This window comes from Sus scrofa, chromosome 7 (assembly GCF_000003025.6).
Source record: "Sus scrofa isolate TJ Tabasco breed Duroc chromosome 7, Sscrofa11.1, whole genome shotgun sequence".
Lineage (NCBI taxonomy): Eukaryota > Metazoa > Chordata > Mammalia > Artiodactyla > Suidae > Sus > Sus scrofa.
In genome coordinates, this window is record NC_010449.5 from 73,844,080 (window position 1) to 73,857,244 (window position 13,165).

General features: G+C 34.5%; 1 long non-coding RNA gene across 1 annotated transcript in view; it reads right to left on the reverse strand.

The window, feature by feature from the left end:
- Nucleotides 427-13,165, reverse strand: part of LOC110261584 — a 335,036-nt gene continuing 322,297 nt past the window's right edge. Inside the window, exon 3 of the long non-coding RNA XR_002345885.1 lies at nucleotides 427-498. This is a non-coding gene — a long non-coding RNA (uncharacterized LOC110261584). The remainder of the gene's footprint in view (nucleotides 499-13,165) is intronic.

Here is a 13,165-nt window from a genome sequence, read left to right on the forward strand (position 1 = left end):
TTTGTTCTTTATGGGAAATTTTAGCTTCTGATATGATTTATTTGATATCATTGGGACTATTCTAGCTTTCTACTTTATCTTGAGTAAATTTTGAAATTTTTATTTTTCTACGTAATCATCAGTTTCTTCGAATTTTGTACACTTCCTTAACTGCTATGTAATAAGCCATTCTAAAACCTAATGGATTAAAATAACATGAGAATTTATTGTGCTCACTAATCTGCAATTTGGGTAGGGTTTAGTTGAATGACTTGTTTCTGCTCCACATGTCATTAGCTGGGGAAACTAAATGAAGCTGGATGGTCCACTTCCAAGATGGGTCACTCCTGTGGCTGGTAAGCTCGCAGGACCTGAGCCAGGGCTTTTTGACTCAGGCCTCTGTTTTTCTCCATGTGGGTATTACTGCAGAATTTTTTGGATTCAGTAAAACAAGGTGGATTAGTTCCAGACACGAATGTTCCAAGAAACAGGAAATGGAAGCCATCAGTCTCCTAAAGCCTGCATGAAGAAAAGGAGCACACTATCATTTCTCCATATTCTATTGGTCATATTATCATAGGGCCCTTCCAGAATGAAGGACAATAGACATGGATCTCATGTCAAGGAATAGTTGTTTTTATCACTACAGTTTATGTATATAAAATTATTCCTGTCTACCCTTGCATTTCCATTTGCATTTTTTACTATTGTTTGTTTTTCCACCTCCCTCCTTTTTTCTGTATTTCCAGTTAATTTTTATCTATACTCTTCATGAAATCAAATTTAAGCTTAGTTGATTCTATGACAATTGCACTATTTTATTAATCTCATCTCCTTTTTCACTGTATCATTCCATGTATTTCTAAGGTTAATTCTACCATTATTCCAATTTCTTCTTTTGGATTACTTTTCTTTTAATGTAAACATTTAATGTCATCATTTAAGATGACATATTTTCCAGTTAAGTAGTTGGGGTGAAAAAAGGCAAACCCAAGTGCTATTTTTTTGAAATGCTTTCTTACAATGTTGGTCCCTGACTAGTAGTTAGGAACTTGGATATTGAGAGGGTTCCCACCATAAATTACCATAAATTAACCTAGGTACCTTGTGGTCAGAGAGCAGATAAATGATATTAAAACTCTGATATTTTTGAGACTTATTTCCAGGCCTAGTATATGTTTAGTTTCCAATGATGATGCAGGTATGTTTATAAAAAAAGTATGTGTATTGTGAAATTATTATTTGCAGTTGTATGTAAGTACTGTCAGATTTAAAAACCATACAGTGTAATAGCCCTAATTGATTCTATTCAGTGACTTCCTGAGGATTATAGCTCAGGAGGCAGCCTTTTTGGGTATCTCTGAAAAGCTGTTCTGAAGAAGTATGTGGAGTTTAGTATCCATGTCATTTTCGCTAAGGCTATGTGCAACCAAGCACACATCCCAGTAAAACATCGCTGCTAGTCAATGAGGAACAGATATCTTAGTTAATAGTTTTAGTGCTTTTCTAAGTATGGGAAAATGCAAGGATTAGGGTTCATTAAATTTTCTCCTGAAAATAACTCTCTAAAGTCCTGTTCTGCCAATTTTCCTAGAGCACAGACTACCTCATTCCTGACTTCCATGCTGAATTCCCTTCAGGGTGTGTCAAAAGTAAGTAACTGCTGTGGTTAATGGCTTAATTTCTTGTAGAAATGGGTGGTGAGTGACATTCTTTCGTTGGCAGAGCCCCCTAATATTCATAAATTCAACCAAGGTTTGCAAGGCATTCACAACCATTTTGGTGCTAGCAATGCTTATTACTAAGTCAGGATTTCATTGATAAGCTACCCATTGTGCTATTGCTGGACTTGGTCCTATTAACAGTGGCCATAACCCTCTAGACCACAATTAATACAGCTAATAGAATTAATAAGGTTATAAGAATTTAAGCCAATGACTTCCATTAGGCATGGCTTCATATATCCCCAGATCATATGATCTAGCCTGTTCTGTACCAATCCCTTTCTTTAAAGATAATAATATATTGGCATTTTTCAAAAGGCAGCAAGCCCAGTTTCCTAGTGTTATTAGGCTGGTTATCCCTAGTATGGTTTAATTGTTCCCAACATAAGTGCTTTTAAAATTAAATGATCATTGCCCATTTTTAGTCATATAAATCCATCCCATAACTAAGGGAGGTTATACTATTTTTGACTAAAATTTAGCTCATTTCTCTGATTGAACTTGCATAACTTATGGCCATGGTCAGAGCAAGTATGATTTATTTGCCAAGTGAGAGGATCTTATCTAATAATATCAAATGTGACCTGTACATAAATATAACTTCTTTCTTCTAGAATAAATTTTCTAAGGGTCCTCCAAATTAGGGCCTTGTAGTGGAGAAATTTCCTAAGGTAGCCCAGAAGTACTGGATTTAGATAATTGACCACAAACCCAACAACTGCATTGATTTCAAGACTCTACATATGATCATGCTTATGACAAAAAAATCATTTGATCTATGCAAAAAAGTACAAGAAATCAAGAATATACTGTAAATAATCATGTGTGTCAGGTCTAGCATCTTGGAATGGCTGTCTACTTCTGGTGTTAACATCTTTTTCATCTTAGTGTGGGTGTAGTTTCTTTTGTATTAGAACACTGTTTCAAGGTGATTTTGAGGTCAGCAGTCCTCTCTATAGACCAGTCTGGTGTGAGGGCCCTTTTTAAGTAGGAAATATGTATCCAAGGGTTATTTTCTTAGTTTTGTTGTACATGAGTTAATTAAGAGTACTTGGGAAGGCCTTTCCACCTATGCTGGCGTGAATCATTTAACGATGTCTTTTCCAGCATACATAATTTCCTGGTTGTAGGTCATGAGACATCTGATCTTCATTTAAAGATAGATAATTGTGATAAGCTTCAGCAACAAGCTTAGAAGTCCTTTTAAATAACTCAATTAAACTTTACAATAATGTAGCATAGCAACAAGGAATTACCTGGGAAGTGAACCTTAGTCAGTAAACATCCATTGAAACATATTTTTCTCTCTAAAATAACCCTCAATTCTACAAAATATAGTCAAATTAAGACTAGTTAGTTTACAATATGTCTGGTTCAATAAACTTGGCCAAATTATTTACATACTTGTAATTGATCATACACACTTTTTAAAATTGGCTTTGCCTCAACTTTTCATAAGAAATTTCAGATTGAACTTTTAGAAGGCTTCCCAAGGCCGGGAAAGCCATGTCAAGGGTTTGCCTTTAGATTCCTTCTACAATATCTATAGATTTGGGTGAATTCCTCTCTTCTTGAGGTCCTCAAAATATCATGGGATTGCTATACCTGGCAGGAGGTGACCTCCCTTATTCACCTGATAAGGCAGCTTGGGAACCTACAAGTTTCCAGTTTATGGAGGGATCAGGTAAAGAGATATGATAAATGTTTCAATTTTGCTTACCAAATTGTTGTTAATAATTAGCTTAAATGGAAACATTTCCTTATATCCAGAAAACATATTAAAAGCCAGTAATATTTTTCAGAAAAAAACATAAAAATTATAACTATACTCAAATATTCATTCAGTCTTATGTAACTAATCCTTGATCTTTGTTAACAGTTTTATAAAGCCATCAGTGTTTCCATTAGAATGATTTAATTTCTTACCCAATTCAGGGATATGATCTGGAATTTTTAAAAAGTCCTTCTTATCAATCTTTTTTGCAAAGGCATCAGAGCAAAGCAATAACTGTCTATGAGTGACAAAATATTTTAAAAGTCATGGTTAAAGACCTGATTACAATGCAATTGACCTGGTTACTACTGTGACCTGGTTACTACTATGACCCACAATATTTTAAGCTAATAACTAGAATTATGATACAACATTCTACCAGGACATACCATATTTTTAGGAACTCCATATAATTTCAAAAATGTCTATATTAAAGACGTTTATCTATGTAATATAACCTAAAGAGGTTTATCACCACTCATTTGACAATGCTTCCCATGTAACTTAACATACCAAATATGACCAATTAGTTTAATATCTCTTTCTGATAAGGAGAGAAGACAAATCTTTTGAGGTGTTCCAGGGGTCTTTTGGGAAACCTCAAAGTTTACTACAAGTCAAACTTCATTTAGAATTTAATCTTTGGGAAGTATGTACAAAATACCAAAAAGTTTTTAAAACATTTGGCCAAATAGGATCATAGGTCACTGTGAAACAATACTAATTCACTCATCTGAAATGATAATAAATTTCAAAGGCAAATATAGAAAGTTACAACAGATTACTTAAAAGATAAAGAAACTTTACAATCTGTTATCAAAACTTTAAGAAAGGTTTATTCTCTTAGAGAACCGAATTCAGGTTTTATACCACTTTAGCTTTAATATTAAAATTCATTTACTAATTATTCTAATCTTAGTCCTGACTCCAACAGAACTGCCTTCTAAAAGTTTTTTTTTTGTGTGTGCACAAATCTCCTACAACTTTTTATATTCATATTAATTTGTCCCTTATTTTTTTCCCATTTAGAAATAACTAGTTTTAGGACCAAATTACTTTCTTTCCCTTAATAAAATGCATTTCCATTTCTTACACCTTCTTTTTTCTTGCATACAAAGATGTTTTCCTTATTCATTTTTAGTAGTTTTAATTAAAATATTTTAATTAGAATTCTCAAGTCTTAAAAAACTTAATTTCTAGTAAAGACTAAGAAGTAAGCAATAATGAACTGTCTTTTACATAAGCATTTTGTAGACTGGCAAACATAAATGTTTATAATTTCTAAAAAGATGTGCTTTCTTATAGAAAATGTCTCCCTGTTGTACAATATACTTTTATTAAATATCTGCAGTCCATGTGTAAAAGGAAGACAATGTCTATTAATTAACATTTCAGTATTTTATTTTATTTGGGAATTATCTAGATATTCAAAAACTCCTATCATTGACTTTAATTTTAGCAAAACTCTAAAGTTTTGTTACCAAAAATCTAGAGAAACTATTTTTAAGTGGCCACTCCTAAAACATAATTATTCCTAAAGAGTTTACCTAAGAACTCTCATCTCATTTACATTTAATTTACTTATGAAAAATTAATCACGGCAAGGTATTTTCTTGCTGACAAATTTTGCAACAGATTTAATATCTTATTTGACTTCTAGTAAACCTAGGTACAATAATAGTATTATACTTAATGTTGATGGGTCTAAAGATATGTCTTAATTAATTAAACCAAAAACTTAGTTTTATATCAACTATTAATTAAACACTGACTATTACCCAGGCCACATGAACCTTAAATTCCTTTGGGTTGCTTTCTTTTACATTTCTGAGAATTTATGTAAGTGCTTAATTACATTTAAGCCAATTAAATATAGCTCATTAACAATTTTGTATAAACTCATAAAGACATATCATATCTATAATGTATACAAAGAGACATCTCAGTTTTATTTTAAAATTTAGTCATGAATCAGGTATTACAATATAAAACTCATTATTTTATAATTAATATTTGGAATAAGTCAAGTTTACTCACTTGAGTTTAAAAAACTGTCATTTCTTCTTCCCCCCCCTTAGTCTTGCATTGAAGATTGTCTAAATAAGATAAGAATTCTTGAGAGTCCTGGTAGAACATTTACATGTCAAGGCATAGGGAGAGAAATGCAAATTCCTCTTAATAGGACTTATTCCCTTACATCAAAATTCTGAAAAGAAAGCCTTTCTCTGGCTCTCCCTAGCTTTCTTTCCATCTCTGACACTCTAGGTGTGGTTTTCCTCACTCTATCAACCTGGTTTTTTGGGAGGTTGCCAAAACCCTAAAGGCTGCTGGATCCTGTTAGGGGTGCCTGCATCCTTCATTTGGTTTTTACCACTCTCCTGGGTGAAAATGGCTGTTATTAAAATGTGTCAGAAAGGACCAAGCACTGCATATCAAGTCTATTAAAGCCCAGTTCACAAGCCCTGAGACCTGGAGGATGAGGAGCTAGGCTCTGAAAAGAACAATCATGAAATGTGAAATTTCTATGAAATATAGAAATGACTCCTTAGCTGAGTTGAGTCAGTGATGTTAAAAAACTCAGAAGACTTACCAAGATGGTAGAATAGAAAGACTCTGAGTTTACCTTCTTTCACAGACACACCAAAATTACATCCATTTATAGAGCAGCAATTAATGAGAAAAAGTGGAATTTACCAGAAAATATTTTCTACAATTAAATATATAAATAAGGAACCACAAGGAAATAGGGAGGGGAGGTAGAGTTTTGTCATAGTTAAGAACAATACCCTAAGCCACACATCAGGCTCTCCAGCCCCAGGGTCCCATACCAGTTAGATGAGTACCTAGAATGTTAGGCTTTCAAGGCCAGCAGAACTTACTTTTAGGAGAGCCACAGAGTTGTGGAAATAGAGACTCCACTCTTAAAGGGTGCACACCAAATATCACATGTTCTGGGACCCAGAACAGAAGAAGTAACTTGAAAGGAGCTTGGGTCAAACCCACCTTCTGATCTTGGAGTGTCTACTGGAGAGGCAGAAGGCAACTGGAGTTCACCTAGGGGACACTGGTTGTCTTTTGGGGGAGCTAATTCTATCATCAGGATAAGTACTGGCAAGTGCCATTGGACCCAATCCTGCCCACAAGCTTGTAGGCACCAGTATTGGGATGCCTCAAGCCAACCAACTAGCAGGGAACAAGCCCCACCTGCCACCAGGTTAAAATTAAATCTGGACACTGGCCATATAACCACCTACCCCAGACCCCAACTGTGCCCACTAGTGAGCCAGAAATAGCCCTGTGAGCACCAGGTCTCTGCAGCCAGCCACCTCATAATCAGCCCCAGCCAACCAGCAGCTGGCAGCCTCTGCACAGTGCAGAGCCTAGAATCAAACCAGACGGTATCTTCCATGCTTATCAGATACCCACAGAAGTCAGCCTGCTACAACAGGAGGACCCACTCAGCACACATAGGGGTCATCCCTAGAGCATATAGCTCTGTTGACCAGATGGGAGTATGCTGCTGACATGGGATGTCTCCTACAAAAGGCCACATCTCCAAAGATGGGAAACATAATCAACCTACCAGATACATAGAAATGAAATCAGCAAATCAGTAAAATGAGATTACAGAAAAACATATTCCCACCAAAGGAATAAGATAAAACCCCAATAAGAAGGAATCTTCCTGAGAAAGCATTCAAAGATTATAAAGATGATCAAGTAACTCAGGAGAAAAATAGATGAACAGAGTGAGAAGTTATTAACAAAGAGATAATATAAAAGAGAACCAGAAAAAAAGAACACAATAACTGAAGTTCCCATTGTGGTTCAGTGGAAACAAACCAAACTAATATCCATGAGGATGCAGGTTCAATCCCTGGCCTCACTCAGGCAGTTAAGGATCTAGTGTTGCCATGAGGTGTAGGTTGAAGACATGGCTTGGATCTGGCGTGGCTGTGGCTGTGGCATAGGTCAGTGTCTCCAGCTCTGATTAGGCCACTAGCCTGGAAATCTCCATTTGCAATGAGTGCAGCCCTAAAAAGCAAAAAAAAAAAAAAAAAAAAAAAAAAAAAAAAAAAAAAAAAAAAACAATAACTGTATTGAAAAATACACTAGAAGGAATCAATAGCAGATTAAATGATACAAAGGAACAGATTAGAAATCTGGAAGACAGAGTATTAGAAATCACTGAAGCCGAACAGAACAAAAAAGAAATGAAGAGAGTTTAAGAGATCTCTAGGACAACACCAAGCATACTAACATTCATATTACAGGGCTCCCAGAAGGAAAAGAGACAAAGAAGGGGCAGAAAATAAATTTAAAGATGTAATAGCTAAAAACTTCCCCAATCTGGGAAAGGAAACAGACATCCAGGCCCAGGAATCAAGAAGAGTCCCAGACAGTGTCAATCCAAAAAGAGACCATACCAAGATGCAGTGTAATTAAAAGGGCAAAAATTAAAGAGAGGATATTAAAAGTAACAAAGGAAAAGCAACAAGTTACATGCAAGGGAACTCCCATACGGCTATGAACTGACTTAGAAATTTTGCAAGCCAGAAGGGACTGGCAAAATTTACTTAAAATGATGAAATGGAAAAGAATAAGAACCAAGAATATTCTGCTTGGAAAATTTGATGGAGAGTTCAAAAACTTTACAGACAAGCAAAAACTAAAGGAGTTGAGCACTATAAAATGAGATTTACAAAAAATATTAAAGGGACAATTCTAAGCAAAAAAGAAAAGGCCACAGCTAGAAACATGGAAATTATAAAAGGAAAAAGGTCATTGGTAAAGGAAAATATACAGTAAAAGTAGTAAATCAACCATTTATAAAGACAGTAGGAAGGTTCAAAGACAAAAGTAGTAAAGTCTTCTGTATCTGCAATAAGTATTTAAGGAATATATAAAACAAAATGTGTAAAATATGATGTCAGAAACAGTAATTTCAGTGAGAAGGTAGTAAAAATGTGTGATTGTTACAATGAATTTGAACTTAATAAGATACCAACAACTTAATCATTATTATTTTGAGAAAGAAGGAAGGAGGGAGGCAGGAGAGCTATATAGAAACCACATGGTAACCACAAAACAAAAATCTTGCTTTTTTTTTTTTTTTTTTGGAAATTCCATAGCCCATGGATGTGGAAGTTCCCAGACTCGGAGTCAAATCAGAGCTAAAACTGCTGTCCTACACCACACCCACAGCAACGTGGGATAGCTGTGTCTGTGACCTACATCACGACTCATGGCAATGACAGATCCCTAGCCTACTGAGCGAGGCCAGGGGTTGAATCTTCATCATTATGCATACTAGTCAGATTTGTTTCTGCTGTGCCACAATGGGGACTCCACAAACAAAAAAAGTAACAGCCACACACACAAAAAAAAAGAGAAATGAATCTAAACATAACACTGAAGATAGTCATCAAATCACAAGGGAAGAGAACAAAAGAAGAATAACCCAAAAACCCTAAAAAATTAACAAAATGGCAATATGTATAAACCTATCAAAAATTACTTTAAATGTAAATGGGCTAAATGCTTGATTCAAAAAATATAGAGTGGCTGAATGGATATAAAAACCAGACTTATATACATGCTCCTACAAAGATTTACTTCAGATGTAAAAACACACAGACTGAAAGTGAGGGGATGGAAAAAGTATTAAATGCAAATGGAAATTAAAAGAAAACTAAAGTAACAAAACTTATATCAGACAAAATAGAATTTATTTTATTTTGTCTTTTTGCCTTTTTTCTAGGGCTTCTCCTGCAGTATATGGAGGTTCCTAGGCTAGGGGTCTAATCGGAGCTGTAGCTGCTGACCTACACAAGAGCCACAGCAACACCAGATCTGAGTCACATCTGTGAGCTACACCACAGCTCATGGCAACACCGCATCCCTAACCCACTGAGCATGGCCAGGGATCAAACCCACAACCTCATGGTTCCTAGTTGGAACCATGTTAACCATGTTAACCATTGAGCCACAACGGGAACTCCCCAATTTAAAACAAAAGCTGTAACAAAAGACAAAAAGGGTATTACATAATGATCAAGGGATAAATCCAAGAAGATATTACTGTTGTAAATATATATACACCCAAAATAATGACACCTAAATATATAAAGCAAATATTAAGACATAAAAAGAGATATTGATAGTGTCACAGTAATAGTAGGGGACTTAAAACCCCACTTTCATCAAATAGATCATCCAAAGAGAAAGTAAGGAAGGAAACAATGGCCTTAAATGACACATTAGACAAAATGAAATTAATATATACAGCACATTCCATCCAAAAACAGCATATACTCATCCTTTTCACGGTCACTTGGAATATTCTTCAGGACGGAACACATGCTAGGCCACATAACAAGCCTCAGTAAACTTAAGAAAAATGAAATCATCTCACATTTTTGGGTTTTTTTTGTCTTTTTTTTTTTTTTTGCCTTTTCTAGGGCCGCTCCTGTGGCATATGGAAGTTCCCAGGCTAGGGGTCTATAGCCACTGGCCTATGCCACAGCCACAGCAACTCAGGATCTGAGCTATGTCTGTGACCTACCACAACTCACAGCAACACTGGATCCTTAACCCACTGAGCAAAGCCAGGAATCAAACCCACCACCTCATGGTTCCTAGTCAGATTTGTTAACCACTGCACCATGACGGGAACTCCCTCACATTTTTTCTGACCACAACACTGACACCAAAAATCAACTGCAAGAAAAAAAACTTCAAAAACAGGAAAATCACTAAGATGTGGAGGCCAAACAATATGGTACTAAACAACCAATGCATCATTCAAGAAATCAAAGAAATAATAATAATAAAAAAAAAACCTAGAAGCAAATGGAAAAACAACAATGCAATGATCCAAAAATCTATGGGACATGGCAAAAGCAGTTCTAAAAGGGATGTTTATAGGAATATAAGCCTATCTAGGCAAACAAAAATCTCAAACATATCCTTACACCCAAAGGAACTGGAAGAAGAAAAAACAAAATCTAAATTTAGGAGCAAAGAGGTCATAAACATCAAAGCAAAAATAAATGAAATAGATACTAAAAAAAACAATAGAAATGATCAATGAAATTAAGAGTTGGTTCTTTGAAAACATAAACAATATCAATTATCCTTTAGCCAGGCTAATAAATTAAAAAAAAAAAGGCACATCTCAGTAAAATCAGAAATGAATAAGGAAAAGTTACAACTGACACAAAAATGGCCCAATATCCACAAATCAATCAATATGATACAATACATTAAAAAATTGAAAAATAAAAACATTTAATTATCTCAATAGATGCATAAAAAAACTTTTGACAAAAGTCAGCATCCTTTTATGGTTAAAACTCTCACAAAATGGGTGCAGAGGGACCATACCCCAACATATTAAAGTCCATATATGATAAACCCAGAGCTAACATGATACTCTATGTTGAAAAGCTAAAAACATTTTCTCTTAAGATCAGGATCAATAAAAGGATGCTTGCTCTCATCACTTTTATTCAATAGAGTATTAGAATTCTTAGCCATAGCATAAAACATAAATAAACAAGTAAAAGGAATCCGACTTGGAAAAGAAGATGTAAAACTTTCAGTGTTTGCAAATGACATGATACTATAAATAGAAAATCCTAAAGATTCCACTATAAAAACTACTACAGCCCATCAATAAATTTCATAAAGTTAGGACAGGATACACAATTAGTATATAGAACTCTGTTACTTTCTATATACCAACAAATGATCAGAAATATAAATTAAGGAAACAGTTCCTTTTGCCATCACATCAAAAAGAATAAAATACCTAGAAATAAATATAACTCAGGAGTAAAAGACTTGTACTTGGAAAATAATCAGACATTGATGATAGAAATTGGAGACATACAAATGGAAAGATATAGCATGTTCAGTGAGTGGAAAAATGAATAGTTAAAATGTCCATACTTCCCATGTCAGTCTACAAATGCAATCCCTAGCAAAATACCAATGGAATTTTTAACAGAATTACAACAAATAATTTTAAAATTCATATGGAAACAAAAAATTCCAAATAGACAAAATTGTAATGGGAAAGCAGAACAGAGCTGGAAGAATCATGGTCCCTGACCTCAGACTACACTAGAAAGCTACAATAATCAAAACAGGTGGTACTGACACAAAACAGACGCATAGATAAATGAAACAGAACAGAGAGCCCGAAAATAAAGCCATGCAGTTATGGTCAACTAAATTATGATAAATGAGGCAAGATTATGCAATGGGAAATAGACAGGCTCTTCAATAAGTGGTGCTGGGCAAACTGGATAACTTCTTGTAAAAGAGTAAAACTAGAATATTCTCTAACATCATACACAAAAATAAACTCAAAATGGATTAAACACCTAAATGTAAGACTGAATACTATAAAACTAGAGAAAAACATACACAGGACATTCCTTGACAGAAATTGTTGCAATATATTTTTGGATTTTTCTCCCAAAGCATAGGAGATAAAAGCAAAAACAAACAAATAGGACCTAATTAAACTTAAAAGATTTTTCACAGGAAAGGAAACCAAAAAAAAAAAAAAAAAAGAAAGAAAAGAAAAGACAACATATGGACTAGAAGAAAGTATTTGCAAATGACACAACTTATAAGGGTTTAACATCCAAAACATATAAACAGCTCATACAATTCAAGATCAAAAAATTTTTGATTAAAAAATGGGCAGAAGACCTGAATAGACATTTTTCCAAAGAGGAAATGCAGATGGCCAATAGGCACATGAAAAGATGCTCAACATTGCTAATCATCAGGGAAATGAAGATCAAAACTAGAAGAATATATTACCTTACACCTGTCAAAATGACTATCACCAAAAAGAACACAAATAACAAATGCTGGCAAGGAATATAGAGAAAGGGAAACCCTAGTATACTGTTGGAGGTAATATAAATTGGTGCAGCCACTGTGGAAAATGGTATTGTTTCTCAAAAAAAACTAAAAATAGGACTACTATATGACCCAGCAATTTCACTCCTGGCTATATATCTGGGGGAACAAACAAACCAAAAAAAAAAACACTAATTCAAAAAGATATATGCACCCCAGTGTCCACAGTAATGCTATTTACAACAGCCAAGATATGGAAGCAACAGAAGTATTCATCAACAGATGAATGGATAAAGCAGTATTGGTACACACACACACACACACAGTGAAATATTACTGAACCATTAAATAATGAAATTTTGCCATTTGCAACAATATGAATGGACCTGCAGTATATTATGTGTAGTGAAATAAGTCAGAGAAAGACAAATACTGTTTAATATTTATATGTGGAATCTAAAAAATAAAATAAGCAAATGAATATAACAAAACAGCATCAGACTCACAGATATAGAGAACAAACTAGTGGTTACCAGTGAAATGATGGGAGGGTAGAAGGGCAAGATAGGTGTCACAAGGTTGGGAGCTACAAAACATTAAATATAAAATAAATAAACTACAAGGATATATTGTACAGCTCAGAGAATATGAGGGAGGGGAGAATTCTGAAAAGATGTTTTATCAAGTCAGCTAAACCAGTCAATTTCAAAAAAAGAGCCCCATCTTGACCATTTCAAGAGTAAGATTTCCTTTAATTTACGATTACGTAATTTCCAGTATAATTTCCATACATATGTAAACGTGGATG